The 15,761-nt window shown below is 45.7% G+C and overlaps 1 long non-coding RNA gene across 3 annotated transcripts; it reads right to left on the bottom strand.

The window, feature by feature from the left end:
- Window positions 1–1,005: 1,005 nt before the first annotated feature.
- Window positions 1,006–15,409, bottom strand: LOC148896637 (uncharacterized). 3 transcript variants are annotated; one of them, XR_016115407.1, is made up of 6 exons: window positions 15,353–15,409; window positions 14,094–14,169; window positions 13,720–13,766; window positions 13,497–13,518; window positions 12,787–12,856; window positions 1,006–1,426 (listed from the first exon to the last, which is right to left on the bottom strand). It is a non-coding gene; the product is annotated as an uncharacterized LOC148896637 (long non-coding RNA). The 3 variants fall into 3 exon arrangements; XR_016115409.1 differs by having other exon boundaries at window positions 13,725–13,766; XR_016115408.1 differs by having other exon boundaries at window positions 12,787–13,518; window positions 13,725–13,766.
- Window positions 15,410–15,761: the final 352 nt, after the last annotated feature.

Here is a 15,761-nt window from a genome sequence, read left to right as displayed (position 1 = left end):
AATAGGACTACACGGAATACAAGTAGAACAACTCAGTGTAATTAAAACGTGCATCATTTTTAGTGTTGCGGTTGGATTTAAAAGAAAATAGTTTGTGTCGTTCCTGAATGTGTCTTGAGATCATTCTCTTGGTCCGCTGCTCTCAACAGCCCCCCCCCTTCCTACAACGTCTCTTTGCAGCTATACCAATTTTGGCCCATGTCTAATTGGGGTTCCATGAGGTTAGCATCAGATGTCATTTGTTTTGTAAGGAATTCCACTCACTCTGGCATCAATTTCATTGACAAATAACACACAGGGGCTTTTCTGACCTCTAAGAACAAAGAACATGCATGCGGCTTCCAAATGGAATACATGATTGGAAACTACCAGCCGTCTTGACAACTGCAACTCTCTTCTATTTGGTGTCCACCGTAAATTACACAGTCTCCAGAACCGCAGAGTCCCCCATGCAAATTTCCCCATTGTGGGACTATTAAAGGCTTTCTTCTTCATCCACCACATCACTCTGGTCAACGCAATACTACTCCAACATTACATCTAATCACACATACAAAATTATTATCGTCATTATTTATCATCCTGTTCATATTTTTCAGATGGTAAAAGGATTATTATTATTATTATTATTATTATTATTATTATTATTATTATTATTATCATTATTATTATTATGTACAGTACTATGCAAAAAGATAACAGTCATTAAATAAAATAAAATCTAAATATCATAGCTCTTTTTGTATTTGTATAAACAAGGCTCGGCTGGGAAAGAGGAAAGTGTCTTTTTGTATTGATCCCTAATAAGAAGACAACAGACTTCAGTGTTAGTTTTTCGGATTATCTCCGTTCTCATTCCATGCTCAGTATTCTGAGCCCATCTTGAGATGTTTGTCCATATGTTCAAATGTCAGAAAATGTCACCACCGTCAGCATAGTTAGCTTGATATGCCAGCTGTGGAAAAGATCATTTTAGGCATATAGATTGCCTTCAGCACTTTAGTTGGTTTCTATTGTGTCTACTGGTAATGCTTTCCTCCAGTAAGATTGGTGCACTCCATACATTTTATTATCCTGAATAAATTGTCAGTGTTCACACAGAAGTCAAAACAGCATGCAACGTGGTATACATCACATATTTACACGCTGTTCACGCTTTTGTGTTGTTTTGATACTGGCTGAGCCAAATATGACACACCTATTAGTCTCAAATGGTAAATAATTTTAATTTTGTTATTGTTAATTTCAGAACTATCTATTTATCCATCTACACCATGCATCCATTTTCATACCATTTGTCTTCTCCAGGCCACTTGCGAGGAAGAGTAAACAAGAGAAAGCTCTGGGAGAATGTGCAAACTCGAGCTTGGGACCTCTCTTGACTGTAAAACAGATGGCCCAAACACTGATACACCGTGCTGTTTCCCTGTAGAAACACAAGATGTAAAAGATGTTACTAAAGTCCCTCAGTTCCAGTGTAAAACTTGTCGTGATTACATCAGGAAATGTTTGATTTAATAAAAAAAGCAATCAATGAGAACCAAAATCACTATCAATTAAGGATTAGATTAAGAATCATACATGAATCCAAGTAACGGATTCCTTGCTGTTCTAGTGTCTGTGAGGTCTCTCCAAGTCCTAATGTAGCACAGAATACAATTACAAAAGTGAGACCACAACACAAACGAACAGAAAGGCTAAAATTGATCCAGGTCACCACCAAAAAAATGGAGACGGCCCAAAACAGAAAAATATAAAGGCTCGTCATTATTATACACGGTATTTGTGTGTATTGAAAACAGACTGGTTCTGTTAATGGTATGTGATGTATGTTGCTTAAATATTAAACAGTATTATGATTGTTTATGATAGTTGGATAACAGTCATTTTCCAATAATAAAGGGGAGGGAGTATCACTCTTAGACTACACACACCCCACACAACAGGATCATCCATCAGGATAATATTTTAGAGGTGCATAACAGATAATCAAGGATTTCCTAAATGTGCCCCAAAGAGAGGAAAAGAAAGTAATTTGTCCACCTGTTCTCTGTCGTGAACATGCGCTCTTGACTGTTTGGAAAATAAGGCAACTTAATTTGTCGCCATCGTGCTACACACTGTGCAGGGTCCATAATGAAGATGGCGCAGAAATTCAAAACGTGCCACAATGGGAATATCATGAGTGCCACCCCCCTGTTATAGTTTATACTTTTGACTCTCCTCCTGAAGGAAGTTCCATACAAATCGGTGCAGAACTTGCAGGTTCTGAAATACCTTTTTTCCCCACCGGCCACCACACTGCTAATTTGCACATAAGGATGTTCAATTTTTTTAACCGTCACGATATTCCACAACTGACGTCGTTGTACAGTCTGCTGTACACATACGTTTTTTTCAATTATCACTGCATATGTATTTAGACTACACATATGCATCGATGAGAAGGTTTCTTCAGCCGCCATCTGTACAAAAGTGAAGGTTTCGGACGTTTCGCCTCCTATTCAAGAGGCTTCGTCAGCGAACTAAAGTCTGACTGGTCGTATCGGCCCCATTTATATATCCCTAATGTCCAGACATGGTGGCGCCGGACACAGCTATGATAGGTCCCTACTCTCGGGTTGGGGGGGGGGGGGGGGGGGGGGCAGGGGACCCCTCCCTGTGGCCCCACTGATTGTTCCTACATTCCTGACTAGCGACTGGCCTATTACCCCCACTCCCCCCGGTATCACCTCATCAGCATAACGACCCTCATCAGCATTACGAAAGTTGCCTAACCTGTTTTGCCTAAGCAGGCTATTGTATGAACGATCCAAATTGAACCTCACCCCACCAGACCGGTTTAATGAAGGATTTTGTTGTTTTATAAGAATCGCTTCTTTTACCCCCCTTTCAAACCATCTATGTTCTTTCGCTAAGATTTTAACCTCATTGTCATCAAATGAGTGGTTGCTAGCTTTTAGGTGCAAATGTACTGCCGATTGAGGTCCACTTAATATATTATCCCTGCGATGTTGATAAAGTCTTTTTTTGAGAATTTGTTGAGTCTCCCCAATGTACTGCTCTTTACAATTTTCATTCTTACAATGTATGGAATAAACTACATTACTTTGTTTTTCATTTGGTAGCCGATCTTTTGGATGCACTAATTTTTGCCTTAACGTGTTTATCGGTTTGAAATAAGTAGGAATTTTATGTTGCCAAAGGACTCTTTGTAATTTTTCTCTAACTTTTGGAGAGCAACTAAAAAGGGACCCTTCCAATAAATACAAGAAAGAAATGATTGACTGTCTCCAAAAGTTAGAGAAAGGAAGAAAAATTCTAAATTTCCGACTTCGGAGACTTAACATAGAGATAAAAATCAAACAGTCAGAAATAGAAACTTATTATCAGCGATTACAAACTAAACTTACCCACAAAATCTATCAGGAAGTGTGTGAATTTACTAAATCCGGTTATATGAGGCACCACAGCAAAACCAAAGAGAGACAAAAGGGTAAATTTCAAAAATTACTTTTACTGAAACAATCTCAGCTACTGGTAAACACGCGAAAAATTAGGAATGAACAGTTTGCAAGGGAGAATTGGATCAAAAATTTGTCAGACAGAGATCTCTCAGAGACAGAAAAGGCGGTACTTACCAAAGGTTTAAATTTCTCAGTGACTCCTAAAACTACACCTACAATAGATTACATCACAGCTACTGAATCGGCTATTAAAAATAACAAACTTTCGTATGCAGAGGCAGATGATCTACGCATTAAAATATCAGCTCTTCTCAGTAGTGCCAAACTTCCTCCGTCCAACATAACATTAGAAGAGAGAAAGGCGTTAACTACTCTACAAAAAGACAAAAATATTGCTATTTTGCCAGCAGACAAGGGCAGATGCACAGTGCTTCTCAACACATTGGATTATGAAGACAAAATAAATAGGTTAATCAGTGATTCTAACACAATTCGGTCCTCCCCGTCCGCGGGTGGGCACCCGCTTCCGCTACCCAACCCCTCTCGCTACGCAGGCGAAACCGGGCGTTGCGCGCAATTTCTAATGCAATGCGCGCTCGTGTTCGAACAACAGCCGCAAGCCTACGTCAGCGATGAGGCTAAGGTAGCTTTCATCACCAGCCTGCTCAGGGGAGACGCCGAGACGTGGGTGCTGGCCATCCGGGAGTCTCGACCGGAGCTGTGCACCTCCTACCCGGACTTCGTGGCAGAGATTCGCCGGGTATTCCACCATCCGGTCACGGAAGTCGAGGAAGAAGGAAGACTCCTCGACTGCGTCCAGGGGTCCCGCTCGGCTGCGGACTACTCCGTCGCTTCCCGGATTCAGGCCGCTGGCAGCGGCGACACCGACCGAGCGTTGAGGGGGGTGTTTCGTCGCGGTCTTAACTCCGATCTCAAAGACGAACTGGCAGCACGCGACTCTGGCACCACCTTCGACGACTTGGTCGACATTGTCATCGGCCTTGATCACCGCCTTCGGGAGCGACGGAGGGAGCTGAGCGGTCGGCGGACCGATGAGCCACGAACCCGGTCGAGGACAACCAACCCCGGCAGCGAGCGCGTGCGACGTCGGGAGGGTTCCCCCGAACCCATGCTGATTGGTGGGTGGAGCGACCGCATCGAACCCGGGGCTCGCCACACCCAAGGCCCCCGGCACATGTAAGTCCCAGTCGAAGAAGCGACATAGGCGACCGCGGGAGGCAAGACCCCCTACCCCCGTAACGCGATTGGAGCTGGAAAGTGAATTGACTGGGCCTTCCAGCTCCCAAACCGTGCGGGCATTAGTGGACTCGGGGGCCGACGGGTGCATTATCGATCCCGAGTTGGCAGACTCATTGGGCTGCCAGCTTATCGACCTCCTGCCCCCCAAGGAGATCGTAGACCTGGACGGAGGACTATTAGCACGAGTCACGCACATCATGGCCCCGCTCAAACTTCGAGTAGCGGGGAACCACGTTGAGCACCGCCAATTTTTAGTCATGCCCTCCCGGAATGCGCCGTTGGTATTGGGTCGTCCTTGGCTCAATACCCACGACCCATCCATCTCCTGGGAGGGTCCCACCATTCAGGGCTGGAGCCCCTACTGCTACGCCAACTGCCTACGGTCGGCTACGGCAGGGCAAGATCCCTCCCGCGTTGGCCCGCCCGAGGCCATCTGCCTCAAGGGCGTGCCGCAATGTTACCATGACCTGCGGGAGGTGTTCAGCAAGGACAGCGCCCAATCCCTGCCACCCCACCGACCGTATGACTGTGCCATCGACTTGCAGCCAGGGGCTCCACTACCGGACTCCAGACTTTTTCACATATCACAACCTGAACGGGAAGCCCTGAGCACTTACATAGACTCCTCCCTTGCGGCGTGACTCATCCGGCCGTCACGGTCTCCGCTGGGCGCAGGGTTCTTCTTTATTGACAAGAAGGACGGAACCCTGCGTCCGTGTGTCGACTTCCGGAGTCTGAACGACATCACCATCCGTAACAGATACCCCCTCCCCCTCATGGACTCAGCCTTCACGCCCCTTCAGTCCGCTACCATTTTTTCCAAATTAAACCTCCGCAGTGCGTACCACTTGGTCCGCATCCGGAAGGGGGATGAATGGAAGACTGCATTTAAAACACCGTTAGGACATTTTGAATATCTGGTGATGCCGTTCGGACTCACGAACGCTCCCGCCGTATTCCAAAATCTGATCAATGATGTGCTCAAGGACTTCCTCAATGTTTTTGTTTTCGTTTATCTGGATGACATTCTTATTTTCTCTCGTTCTGCAGAGGAGCACCGTCAACACGTCAGACGGGTCCTGGCGCGGCTCCTGCAAAACCGGCTCTACGTGAAGGCAGAGAAGTGCGAGTTCCATGTCCGCTCTCTGTCCTTCCTAGGGTTTGTCGTGGAGCAGGGGCAGCTCAGGGCCGACGACCCTACTAAGACTAAAGCGGTGGTGGAATGGCCGATCCCGAAGACGCGCAAACAGCTTCAGCGGTTTTTGGGGTTTGCCAACTTCTACCGCCGCTTCATTCGCGGGTATAGTCAGAAGGCACTCCCCCTCACTAACCTCACGTCCTCCAAGATCCCCTTCAGGTGGACGCCCGACGCTGAGGGGGCATTCAACCGCCTCCGTCTTGCCTTCACTAATCCCCCTGTTCTGCGTCATCCCGACCCGGATCTCCCGTTCACGGTCGAGGTTGATGCATCCGAGTCCGGGGTAGGGGCCGTCCTGTCCCAGGGCTCTCCCACGGACCAGAAGCTACGCCCATGCGCCTTCTTCTCCCGCCGGCTCAGCCCCGCAGAGGCCAACTATGATGTCGGAAACCGAGAACTTCTGGCGGTCGTCCTGGCCCTGCAGGAATGGAGACACTGGCTTGAGGGAGCTAAACACCCCTTCACCGTCTACACGGACCATAAGAACCTGGCGGCCATCCGGTCGGCCAAGAGACTTAACTCTAGACAGGCCCGATGGTCACTCTTCCTCACCCGGTTTAAATTTTCTCTCACCTACTGCCCAGGGTCACAGAACCAAGCCCGATGCCCTATCCCGCATCCATGAGCCGGCAGAAAGGGAGGAGACCACCGCCAACATCCTGCCGGCCCAACGCATCCTGGGTGCCCTGAGGGGGGAGGTTGAGAGAAAAGTTCAGCAAGCCCTGGGGACGACCCCCATGCCCAGGGGCTGTCCTAAGGATCGCCTGTTCGTCCCCCCCCCCCCTCTTCGCAAGGAGGTTACATCTCACAGACTTGAATGGCTGTGGTCATCACTGAAGTGTTTTCACATGGGAGAGCATGAATCCAATTGGTGGACATGCATAAAAATCTTCTCCGTTCGAGGCTTTCCTGCTTCCTGGGTTTTCGACGGTTTTTCCCATTCTGGCACGAGAAGAGTTGATAAATGTGTTATACTGGTGAGATGTTGGCTGCATGATTTTTGCCTTGTACACCAACAACCCGTGCTACCAAGTCTGCAGTTCCTGAAATGGTGTTGCAGTAGTGTTTGAGGCCACAACGGCTCTCGGATTTGAACACATGATTTTTTGGGTAGCAAGGGGCGAATGAAGTACGAATTAGTCTAATTTGATCCAGCCTTCTCTACTGCTTGTATTCATGCCTTTTTTTCTGACCATCTTATTTTGAGTCACTTGTGGCGTGTCATGATTCATGATGAGCATCAAGATTTTATTTTGATTATGTTCCGTCATCGGATGTGATTGAAATTAACCAAGTGTTATTCTTGACCTAGATTTTTCATTGTCGCACAACTTCTGTCCTATATACACTGAATGTCAACAGAAATAAAGTGCTCAGCTGTTTCATTTTACTTCTGTCATTTGTAGATTGATCGTACTTCGGCACTGTAAATAAATGGCTTTGCGCCATATGTCCTTGAGGTGTTAAGGAGGTCAATATGGGGATGGGTTAATATGGTGAGAAAGACCATGACATAGTCCCCCTATGTCAAGTCTGCCACAATATTACCAAAGTCAAAAGCTTGCTAATGTGTTCTTCTTCTTTTCCTTTCGGCTTTTCCCTTGAAGAGGTGCTCGTCTGGGGGCACACCTCCAAGATAGCTTGTCACCCGGGGGTCAACAGGACGATCCAACTCATCGCCCAACGGTTCTGGTGGCCGGGGTTCCGGAGGGACATCACCAGCTTTGTGAAAGCCTGCCCGACCTGTGCTTGTGGGAAAGCTTCCCACCAGCTCCCGGCAGGACTCCTCCAGCCGCTACCGGTGCCGCCCAGACCCTGGTCCCACATCTCCGTCGACTTCGTGACAGGCCTCCCACCCTCCCGTGGCAAGACGGTCGTCCTCACCGTTGTGGACCGATTCTCCAAGTCGGCCCACTTCGTCCCGTTAACGAGGTTGCCGTCCGCCATCGAGACGGCTCAACTCCTGGTTAACCACGTCGTCCGTCTCCACGGGATTCCGACGGACATCGTGTCGGACCGGGGACCGCAGTTCGTGTCCAAGGTATGGAAGCGTTTCTGTCAGTCCCTAGGGGCGTCGGCGAGCCTGTCATCTGGATACCATCTCCAGACCAACGGACAGACAGAGAGGAAGAACCAGGACCTGGAGGCGGCCCTCCGGTGCGTGTGCCTCCACAACCCGGCGTCGTGGGCCCTGCACCTACCCTGCGTGGAGTACGCCCACAACTCCCTGGTCTCCGCAGCCACAGGTCGGTCCCCATTTATGTCCGCCTGTGGCTATCAGCCGCCCTTGTTCCCCACACAGGAGGGCCAGGTGGAGGTCCCGTCTATTGAACATCACCTCAGACGGGCCCACCGAGTCTGGAAGGAGACCAGGGACGCCCTGACACGCACCGCATCCCGGAACCAGCGGTTGGCGGACCTTCATCGGAGACAGGCACCCAACTACCAGGTCTGGCAGGAGGTGTGGCTGTCCACGAGGGACCTTCGGCTGGCAGGGTCTTCAGCCAAGCTGGGCCCACACTTTACGGGTCCCTTCCCCATCGAGGCCATCCTCAGCCCGGTCTCGGTGAGGCTACGGCTGCCACCCACCATGAGGATCCACCCCGTCTTTCACGTTTCCCTCCTCAAGCCAGTGGAAACCAGCTCCTTAGCCCCACGCCCCCCCCCCCCCCCCCCCAACTCCCCCCGGATGTTGGTCGACGGACCGGTCTACACCGTGCGGGAGATACTGGACTCCAGGCGCATGGGCAGAGGAGTGCAGTACCTGGTCGACTGGGAGGGCTATGGACCGGAGGAATGACAGTGGGTCCCACGTGCCTGGATCCTCGACCCGTCTCTCATCCGGGCGTTCCATGCGGCTCACCCTTCCAAACCTGGTAGGCCGCCAAGAGGCGTCCGTTGAGGGGGGGGCACTGTCACATCTCGTCACCGTCCTGGGCGCGCCCTGCCCCTCCTGTCATCTCTTCCGCTGCTCCCTGGAGACGGCCCCTCCCATCATCATGCACCTGGGTTCCCACAGCTGTTTGTCATTCCCGTGATTGTGCCTTCTGACTATATCTACCGATCGCGCTATTCAGTCTCCGTCCGAGTATTCAGAAAGCTTACCTCGATACCTCCCTTCCGTCAGGTCTGCAATCTTTTTCCCTCACTCATCGCCACTTGTTTTGTTTGTGCACATACTCCCAGTAAAGACTTTTCTTGATTACAAGTATCTGTCTCGCCGTGTACTTTGGATTCGAACCCCCGCTTTCCCTCGTCTCTTGAGTCCTGCCTCCTAGCCTCAAGAGACGCAACAGAGTGAGATCTAACATTTTTTTAAGAACCCATGTATCCCCTTGTTCACAATTTCATGCACAGCTTGGTCCTTGGTGTTCTTTTCACGAGCATCCACTGCTCACTGCAGTGAATCCTGAAACAGAACAGCCTCCCCTCCTTGCTGGTGGAAGCCCCCTTTGTAAAAAAAGAAGAGAAAACATCTCACAGACTTGAATGGCTGTGGTCATCACTGAAGTGTTTTCACATGGGAGAGCATGAATCCAATTGGTGGACATCCATAAAAATCTTCTCCGTTCGAGGCTTTCCTGCTTCCTGGGTTTTCGACGGTTTTTCCCATTCTGGCACGAGAAGAGTTGATAAATGTGTTATACTGGTGAGATGTTGGCTGCATGATTTTTGCCTTGTACACTAACAACCCGTGCTACCAAGTCTGCAGTTCCTGAAATGGTGTTGCAGTAGTGTTTGAGGCCACAACGGCTCTCGGATTTGAACACATGATTTTTTGGGTAGCAAGGGGCGAATGAAGTACAAATTAGTCTAATTTGATCCAGCCTTCTCTACTGCTTGTATTCATGCCTTTTTTCCTGACCATCTTATTTTGAGTCACTTGTGGCGTGTCATGATTCATGATGAGCATCAAGATTTTGTTTTGATTATGTTCCGTCATCAGATGTGATTGAAATTAACCAAGTGTTATTCTTGACCTAGATTTTTCATTGTCGCACAACTTCTGTCCTATATACACTGAATGTCAACAGAAATAAAGTGCTCAGCTGTTTCATTTTACTTCTGTCATTTGTAGATTGATCGTACTTCTGCACTGTAAATAAATGGCTTTGCGCCATATGTCCTTGAGGTGTTAAGTAGGTCAATATGGGGAGGGGTTAACATGGTGAGAAAGACCATGACATAGTGCCCCTATGTCAAGTCTGCCACAATATTACCAAAGTCAAAAGCTTGCTAATGTCTTCTTCTTCTTTTCCTTTCGGCTTTTCCCTTGAAGGGGTCACCACAGCAAATCAGTGTCCTCCATCTTTAGAGGTTTGATCTGCATGTTTGTTTTGGCCAAGCTTTTACGCCGGATGCCCTTCCTGACACAACCCTCTGCATTTATCCGGGCTTGGGACAATGTGCTGCATGTAATTAATATTAATATGGAAATAAATATGACTGATTTTTTTGTGTGAGTGTGAGAAAAAAAGTTCAAGAACCCAGTCAAATAAATACATAACTACATAAATAACTACATAAATAAATGATAGCGTCCGGCAGTTGAGTAGTTAGCACGCCAACTTCACAATGCAGAGCGACCGGGTTCGATTCCAGCTCCGGCCTTCCTGTGAGGAGTTTGAATGCTCTCCCCGCATCACGTTTCTGTTTGCTGACCACCGTCAGTCCCGACCTGCATCTGCACAAGTGTTGGTTGTTTTAGTCAGTGGCAGTTAAACGGATTCTCGGCACGACTGTTCAGTGTCGGGTCATAGTTGTGTTTCACCCTGTCAGGTTTGTTTCACCTTGTCATGTATTACTCATGGTTTTATTTTGCTACTTTGGACTTTTCTGTTTTGATGAATTAGTGGTTTGAGATTTTGTTCTACTGACTTTATGTAATACAATTGGTCAAACAAACCCTGTTCCTTCTTCCTGTTTGCCTTTTTGGGGTCCACCACCACCACCACCATCACCACCTTGCAAATCATTACAATGTGGGTTGTTTTCTCCTCTTGCTCATTGAACACTCTAAATTGTCCCTAGGTGTGAGTGTGAATGGTTGTTTGTCTCTGTGTGCCCTGCCTACTGTTCAAAGACGGACGGCTGGGATAGGCTCCAGAACCCCCTTGAACTTAGTGAGTCTAAAGCACTTCTGAAAATGAATGAATTAATCACAAAATGTTTTTCCAGTCGAGTATGACTGATACGTGTGTATGTGCATTTGTGTGTGTGTGTGTGTATATATTTACAGTATGCATGCTGACAGTTTGGGAGGCTTTGCGATCACCCCAACATTTGTTTTTCTGGGTGACAAATTACCAGCGCAGTTGTAATTGGAAAGGCCAGACATTCTAGAAGATTTCACAAAAGAAAATAAATCATTCAATGTCATGACAATTTTTAAAGGTAATAGGTATGGCTGTCAGGAAGTCTAGAAAAATAATATTTTGCACTTTTAGGCATTCAAGTTGTGGGGACCAAAGTAAAAATATTTTACCGCAGGCACCAGCCCCTTGCAACATCGTTCTCGGTGAAAACAGTAACACTATGATGTCTACTTCACAATGAGCAGGCCAGAATGACTTTGATATTATCTCTGATATGACAGCTCCATATAGTCTGCACCCATCTTGGGTGGGCGCGGCCAGACGTGGTTTAATAGGATAAGCTCCATGACCGCTCAGCTCTTTGTTGCTCTTCAAAGGATCTTTCAAAAGGAAATATCATCCTGATCTCTTAGTACCAAAGCTACCATCTGAGACATGACAGTATTCTCCTATCCAGACACCAGCATCCACATTCTTGCATAGATGCCCAACAGCTGGTCGTATATGCATAGATTTCCTTTTTTTCCTTTTCAGGTGTTTTTGACTTGAACACATTATTTTGGGTTGATGAAACAACTGTGTTCAAAAGACAATGCATCTTTTATTTGCAGAATGTTGGATTGATTGGGGCAGCATGAGCGGTTAGTGAGACCCAGGTGACCCGGTTAATGCCTTCCCATGTGATGATTGCGTTGGCTCCAGGTCATCTTCCCACATTACATAAAGTGTATTTTTGATTCATGGAAAATTCATTATTTCCTTTGATATGAATGTTCACTTTGAATAGTCTTTTGTCTGTATGCCCCCTGTGATTTGACTGGCCAGCACTCTAGGGTGTACTGCATCACTTGCCTAAAATCAGCTGGGATGGATACCAGAAAGTCTGCTCCCCCAATGACAAATTATAGAGAACATGGATGCACGGATGGATGTAAACAGATAATTCCTATATATTATTTTTTTATGAATAGTATCAATCATACATTTTATGTACAAGTGCCTTTCACAACACCCAAGGACACTTTATAATCAAGAACTAAACATAAAAAAAGAAAAAAATAAATACATGAAGAGATGGATTTAAGTTGATGATGCAGGTTTGAAAAAGTAGACTTTGTAATTGGATTTGAATGTGGGAAGAGGATCAATATTATGAATGTTGGGTGGAAGTAAGTTCCAGAGTTTGGGGCAGAACAGCTGAAAGCTCTGCACCCCATTGTGCTTTTTTTGTGGCTATTATATTTACATTATACATCAGTAAACATCGTCAAGTTCAATATTAACTGTGGAATGTGTAAATGTGATCAACTCTAACACTTTGCTTCATATTGTTAGAGGAAAATGGTTTGTATTTTTATAAGAAATCTAGCCTGTAGATCAATTTATACTGCATACACTCTCCAACAAGAAAAGACCATAAGTGTGTTAGTTTATGAGAGTTTGAAAAACAGTGTTGCAACATTATTAAACCCCCCCAAATACTGGGTAATCAATTGTGTTCATCCACAGGGCCCATAAACTCCAACGAAACGTAACTGATACTCACTGGCCTTTGGCCTTTGCATCCTCACTCCTTGACCTGTATTGTCAGCTCTCCCTTGTTCAGTTGTTCATTCCTACATGGAGGAATGAACAACATGTGTTATATACATTGCCACACACACAGACACACAGGGTGAACACAATCCTCCTGGACAGCCTGGCAGGGGCAGGCCACATGACACTGTGACAAGTAGACTAATGCAGGAACAAGCAGAAAGTGGATTAAGCAAAAATCCTACACCTGATTCCAATGCCTTGCTGGAATCATGATGGAGATGAGGCAGGTGTACAAAAACAATGAAGTCTTTCAAACATCACATGGCTGTTTACTTGCACTTGTGTAAAAGTGTACATGTTATTTTGCATGTTTGTATTTTGTTCTTATTTCACTTGTTTTTAATGAAAATAAGAAAATTGCCACTTGGCTCCTGATAGCAAAGTAAAACAGAAAAATGAAAGCAACTCTTTTTTTACATCATATAATAATAATAATACATTTCATTTATGAGCGCCTTTCAAAACTCTCAAGGACACTTGTATTTTTTCTACGGGTGAGCAGCGGCAGCCACACGTGCCATACTGTATTATATTACATCAGAGCAAATGAAGCATTACAACGGCTATGAAAAATATATTTCCAAGATCTTTTAAAATGGATAAAAAGTTGATAGAAGAGTGACACACTGTATAGTATCTAATTGAATGACAACGTACCACTGTAATATGCAGGGAGTCGCTGAAACACAAAAACAAAAAAGATGAATCGGACTAAACTGCACCAAATTGTGTTAGTAAATTATATTTCAAGCTGGCAGACAACATGTTTTTTACTTCAATGTTTCAGAGGACGGAAAATGTTCTAAATGTTTTGACCTCTACCTCTGAAACATCTTTATTTCATAGCTGGCAAAAAGTGAATCATCTCTGATTTACAGACCTCACCTGCCAGGAACAACCAGCTGGCTCCCAGATATGGCCCGGAGGCTTGAAGAAAAGAGAAAAACAGTGCAAGAGGTACAAAATATAGAAAAATAATATCCACAAAAATATTTCGTAATCATAATAACAGCGTAATGTATATTAATTATTATTATTATTATTATTGTGTTTTTAACTTTAATTTTTATAAAGGATTATCCGTTGGAGTCTATTCCAGCTGATATCAGAGGTGAGAGGCAGGCTACACTCTTTGCCAGCCAATCGGAAGGCACATAATGACAAGAAACTATTCACATTCATGTTCACACCAATCTGCAATTAACCTACGAAGCATGTTCGTGAAATGTGGGATGAAGTCGAAGAACTCCTCACCTCCATACTCAACAACTCCACTTCATTCATGGAGGGCTTTTAAAAACAGCCAATGCTCCAGACCAAGTGTTGTAATCTAGGTAAAAATCAGACAAACAGAATCAAAGTTAAACCATAAATGAAGAATCAATCGGCAGTACATATGCACCTAAAACCTAGCAACCACTCGTTTGACGACAATGAGGTTAAAATATTTGCGAAAGAACATAGATGGTTTGAAAGGGGAGTGAAATAAGTGATTTTCATAAAACAGCTACATCCTTCATTAAACCGATATGGTGGGGTGAGGTTCAATTTGTATCGTTCGTACAACAGCCTGCTTAGGCAAAATAGGATTAGTGATACTGATGAGGTGATACCGGAGGAAGTGGGGCAATCAGGCCAGTCGATAGTCAGAACAATAGGAACAATAAGTGGAGCTGCAGGGAGTAGTCCTCTGCTCCCCCCAAACTGAGAGCAGGGAGCTATCATAGCAGAGTCCGGCACCGCCATGTCTGGACAGTAGGGATATATATAGGGCCTAAACTACCAGTACAACTTTAGTTTGCTGACGAAGTTTCTTGGATAAGAAGCGAAATGTCCGACACATTCAAAGAAGTACAGATGACGGCTGAAGAAACATTTTAATCGATGGACCACTCCTGTACGACTGAGAGATTACACAGACATAAATGAAGAACACAAACATAGAAAACACTATAAAACACAAAAACAATGCTGTGCGCATGCATCACAGACCAAAGAATAAAAATAGAATGTGAGATGTTAAAATGGACAAAGAGGGGACTTGCATGCCCAATGATTAGCGAAGGTCACTCCAAAGAGAGGGACTGGTAACAGACAAATCTTGGTCCCCAATGTGGCTGCACTTAGTACCCGGTACTTCCAAACAGGTCCCCTGACCTGAGGCAGGTGCATAGGAGTGGAGGGTGTCAGAGAGGTAAGGGAGGTGTCATGATGCCAAAAGAAATGTTAAATAATTTTGTGTATTTTGGATGCGAGAAAGGAGTGCATTTCTCCCCATCCAAAACAGTAGAGTTGGGCGACCACTCTGAGAAGGTGATTGCAACCACCTGGGAATGACCAATTGCCGCTGGGACCTGATTGGCCAGAAGCTCAGGTGAAGCACCTTTAAAACTAGACTGAGCCAGTCACTTCGAGGAGGAAGTAGAGGGAGAAAGGACAGCCTGGAGAGCAGTATAACCTGTGGTCTGTTGAAAACTGATATCCATTGAGACTTCAAATAAAGAAAAACTCACAATGCCCTTCCTGGATCTGGCTGAGTGAACTTTTATCATCTTTCCACCTGCTTGCTGACTCGCCGCATAACAGGAGGGCAAGACCCTTTAAAAATGTGAAACAAAAATAAAAGTGCATTCAAATAAACACTTAAAATATCCAGGGAGACGGTGAGGGGAAGCCACAATTGGAGTTCTGTGCTCCCTCTTAATTAGCAGTTAAGCAGAAGCAGTTTGGACAAAGTGGAGAGGCCTGAGGGAGGATGCTTTGACAACAACATGACTTTCATTTCAGTAATCCAGCGGAGATGTAACAAAGGCATGGATTACTTTTTCTAAATGCCGTTGAAAATAGTGAGTCTTTAGCTTCGCTATCTGTTGTAGATGAAAAAAGATGGAAGCAACAACAATAGCAACAATTTGCCATCCA

This window comes from Hippocampus bargibanti, linkage group LG06 (genome assembly GCF_051943395.1).
Source record: "Hippocampus bargibanti isolate YZ-2025 linkage group LG06, ASM5194339v1, whole genome shotgun sequence".
Taxonomy (NCBI): Eukaryota; Metazoa; Chordata; class Actinopteri; order Syngnathiformes; family Syngnathidae; genus Hippocampus; species Hippocampus bargibanti.
The sequence above is the reverse complement of the archived record's forward strand: the minus strand, read 5'-3'. Positions and strand labels throughout refer to the sequence as shown.